Source organism: Trachypithecus francoisi, unplaced genomic scaffold, assembly GCF_009764315.1.
Source record: "Trachypithecus francoisi isolate TF-2019V2 unplaced genomic scaffold, Tfra_2.0 Contig01558, whole genome shotgun sequence".
NCBI classification, from domain to species: Eukaryota; Metazoa; Chordata; class Mammalia; order Primates; family Cercopithecidae; genus Trachypithecus; species Trachypithecus francoisi.
The window spans coordinates 4,355,861-4,360,769 of NW_022681440.1; positions in this window are offsets into that span (position 1 = coordinate 4,355,861).

Below are 4,909 nucleotides of genomic sequence, written 5' to 3' on the forward strand. Positions count from 1 at the left end.
CTTCCTCTACTACTAAATTGGGGGAACACTTACTTGTTTTTCCTCCTAGTGTTTTAATGTGAAAACTGGAATCATTCAATTAAGAAATTCTTCTCTAATATTAGAACTTAGGACTCCAGCTCTTACTTGGCTGTCTTAGTGTTATCCCACACATTTTAATACATGGCATTTTCTTATTCGTTCTGTATATGTCCTTATTTTCTTTTTGATTTTTTCTTTGATCTGTGGATTATTTACAAATGTGCTGATTAGTTTCTAAATACATGGGAGTGTATCACCATTCTTCCTGTTATTGGTTTCTAATTTAATTCCATTTTTGATCAGAGAACAACCTTCTATGATTTGAATCTGCTAAGGAATCTTCTGTAAATCTTAGTCTTTGTTCCTCTATACATAATACACAATTTTTTTCTGGCTTTTTGTAAGATTTTCTTCTTATCACTGTCTTAGAGCAATTTGATTGTGATGTCTTCTTCATGTTTCTTTTGAATTAGTAAAATTTAGAAAATAATTAACTATTATATTTTCAATTTTTTTTTCTGTTTCCACCCCTCCCTCCTCTCTTTGGAGACTCCAATGGCACTAGCATTCAGCAACTTGAATTGCTCTACTTTTTACAGAGGCTGCATTCAATTTTTATTTGTTTATATTTCTCTCTGTTTCATTTAGCTACTTATATTGATATGGCTTCAAATGCACTAGTCTTTTATTCTGGAATGACTAATTCACCATTAATCTTGTGCTTTATATTTTCCATATGATAAATTGTAGTTTTCATATCTATAATTTTGAGATTTAAAAAACATTTTCCACGACTCTAAGGTTTTCAAACATGTGGAATGCAGTTATAATAATATTTCATATATTTGACAAGACAAGGCAAGTCTGATATCTATGACAGTTCTGTTAGGTTTTAATCAACTGATTTATGTTCTCATTACCAGACACTGTTCCAAGGGTTTTACATTTATTAACTCACTTAATTCTCATAGCAACCCTTTGGGATAGGTATAATTACCATTCTCGTTTAAGAAGCAGCAACTAAAGTCTGGAAAGGTTAAATAACATGCCCAAGATCACAAAGTATGACTTAGAGTCTGCATTTGAAACCTAATCTCTGCTGTGCCCCCACTTAAAAGTGAATATGGTGAATAATAACCACAGGTCAAATAAGTTTAATCTGTCAAGTTTCTAAGGATTTACTGAGGTTTTCTAAAATAAGTTTTTAAAGGAAAAAATACTAAAGAATGAAAAAAAAAAGCAAAAAACTAAAGAGCCATATATATTCTGAAATCTACCAGGAAGTGAAGACAAATAACTCGATCAAAAATGCTGTATTATCACACACCCCATGTTGATTTATAAGTCAAACTGTAGGTAAACAAAGCTTAAAGATTAACTTCGAGTGTATTGAAGACAATGCTTTGCAAATGCAACAAAATCAAAAATAGACAAAAATGGGACCCAAGGAAACTGAAGTGCTTCTATACAGCAAGAGAAACTCTCAGCAAAATAGACAACCCACAGAATGGGAGAAAATATTTGCAAACTATGCATCTGACAAAGAACTAGTATCTAGAATCTGTAAGGAGCTTAAATCAACAAGAAAAAACACACACACACAACCCCATTAAAAAGTAAACAAAGGACATGAAAAGACACTTTTCAAAAGAAGACATACACACAGCCAAGTCAGAATGGTTATCATTAAAACGTGAAAAAAATAATAGATGCTGGCAAAGCTGCGGAGAAAAGAGAATGTGTATCCATTCACTGTTGGTGCGAGTGTAAGTTAGCTCAGCCCCTGTGGAGAGCAGTTTGGAGATCCCTCAAAGATCTAAAGACAGGACTGCGATTCAATTCAGTAATCTCGGTACCAGGTTATCCCCAAAGGAATAGAAATCGTTCTACTATAAAGACACACGCATGCGTATGTTTATTGCAGCACTTTTTACAATAGCAAAGACAGGGAGTCAACCTGAGTACCCATAAATGGTGGATTGGATAAAGAAAATGTGGTACATATACACCATGGAATACTACACAGCTGTAAAAACAGGAATGAAATCACGTCCTTTGCAGCAAAATGGATGCAGCTGAAGGCCATTAAGCTAAGCGAATTAACACAGAAACAGAAAACCAAATACTATGTCTTCTCACTTGATAAGTGAGAGCTAAACATTGGGTACACATGGACCCAAGAAAAGGAAACAGTAGGCACTGGGGGGTCCAAAAGGGGGAAGTATGGGGGTTAACAATTGAAAAACTACCCATTGGGTACTATGTTCACTACTTGGGTGACAGGATCATTAGAAGCCCAAACCTCAGTGTCATGCAATATACCCATGTAACAACCCTGTACATTGTGTACCCCTGAATCTAAAATTAAGACAAAAGACAATGTTTTAAATAGTGACCATGAAAAATCGCCATCTACAATCTACCTCATTCCCTTAATGTAATCTAAAATATTTTAATTGAGTAGTATCAAGAATAGGCATTTTTTATAATGCAATAACCTATCAATAACCTACAAATAACCTGCAATAACCTATATTTTATACATTTTTGCATATTTTTATTTTTTGCATATTTTTATTTTTGCATATTTATATTTTTATATGCAAAATATACATATATTTTATAATGCAATAACCTATGACTGTTTCAATGTATGTTAAAGAAGAATGAATATGAAGCATGGGAGCTGAATTAACTTTCTGTGTAGCTTTTGGAATTCTGTAATGCAAACCGCATTGTTTGCACTACAATGTGGAGAGGAGTGTTGACAGCCTTAGGATCTGTGGGTGAGTCTTGCCCTTCCCATGTAGTAGGTGATGTGATAATGCACAAGCTGTCTAATCTCTGGGGTTGTTATTTATCTGTAAAATGGGACTTTTGATGACATGACTCCCAAGTTAATTATTTGAGATTTGTCAGGCAACTGACTACCTTGATGTCACATAGAAAGACCTCAGTAACTTGTGACTTTATCATTTGTCTTTTATATCTTGGATTTACATAACTAAATAAAATGCTCCCCTTGAAACTCAGCGGAAATTCACCTCATGTCCTTCCTTACTGAACCTAGGTCTCAATGTCCTCTATATAATTTGCTATCAATTTTCTCATCTTTCTCAGAATTCTGCTATTCTTACTTTTGATAGTCTCATTTTCAATTGCACTCAGTCTTGTCTACACAATAAAAATAATGAAAACACATAGTATTCTTCCAAGATAGATAGTTGAAAGTCTTTATTCCTGACCTCCATGTGAGATTGGATTGAACCTTGTAGCCCTGCCCTCAGATGTCAAGATATTTATTTGAAACTTATATTTTTATGGTATCCTTTGGATCCAAGTATCTGCATTGGCTTAAATAGTTGCACGGGATGTCTCCCAGTCCCATGGGTTATAGTCTGTTTCACTAAACAGATCCAAAGTTACTTTCTTATTTTCACAAAGGCTTTTGTGTATGTGTGATATTTTGTTTTGAAGGGCGGTTTTTGATTAAGTGGAGTTAAACAGCAACACAAATGATGGCTTTGATTGGCCCCTCTCCACATGCTCTCTGGACACTTTTTTATTTGGCTGCTCTCATTTAACTTCCCTTATTCTTCTTTTTCTCCTTCTTATTTCTACTCTTTCTATCCATGTTTTATCTCAAAAGTCTCCTTCATTTTTTAACATACTTTTTTTAGAGCACTTTTAGGTTAACAGCAAAATTGAAGAGAAAATAGTTTCCATCTACCCTCTGCCCCCACCCCATAGGCACAGCCTCCCCAGTTACAAACATCCCCTACTAGAGTGGCCCCATTGTTACCTATATGGCCCATGAGCCTACACTGATGTATTATTATCACCCAAAGTCAATGGTTAAAATTCAGCTTTACATTTGGTCTTGTACATTCGACAGGTTGAACAAATGTATAATAACATGTATCCACCATTGTAGCATTGTACAGAGTATTTTCACTTTCCTAAAACTCCTTACTGCTCTCCTTCCTGTTTTATGTGGTGTGTTAGTTATCTCTTTCGTTGATTTGTTTCTGAAGATCAATTTCCTCAATGTCTAATAATTCCATTGTCTTCCACCTAAGATTCTTTCTGACATTTTTTAAACATTTTGTTTCTCATAAGTACAAGTGCAATTTCCTGCCAAATTTTTTTTTAAATTTAGAACATTCTTTATCAAAGGAAGAAAATGAAGAATGCCTTCAATCCTGATTCTCCCTCAACATCATATTTGTCTTTTTTTCCTATGTTGACTGACTCCTCAAAAGATCAACCTACCCTTGCTTCATCTGCCTCACCAACGTTCATCGATGATGGAGTTACAGACAGATTCTATCCACACGAATCTGCTGAAATGCTTCTTTTAGTAACAAGTGACAATTATCACACACACCCTTTTCTTAGTCCTTACCCTCCTTGAAACTAAAGGCACCTGCATTTGATCACCTTTCCTTTCAGAATATTTTCTTTTCTCTCATATTGCATTATACTGATTCTCCTCCTGTATTTCTAATCACCTATTTTCTTTCTTTTTTTTTTTTTTTTTTGAGACGGAGTCTGGCTCTGCCGCCCAGGCTGGAGTGCAGTGGCCGGATCTCAGCTCACTACAAGCTCCGCCTCCCGGGTTCACGCCATTCTCCTGCCTCAGCCTCCGAGTAGCTGGGACTACAGGCGCCCGCCACCTTGCCCGGCTAATTTTTTTGTATTTTTTAGTAGAGACGGGGTTTCACCGTGTTAGCCAGGATGGTCTCGATCTCCTGACCTCGTGATCCGCCCGTCTCGGCCTCCCAAAGTGCTGGGATTACAGGCTTGAGCCACCGCGCCCGGCCACCTATTTTCTTTCTTTTGCTGTTATTTTTCCTTCTAATGCCCCACTCTAAATGCAAATGCTACA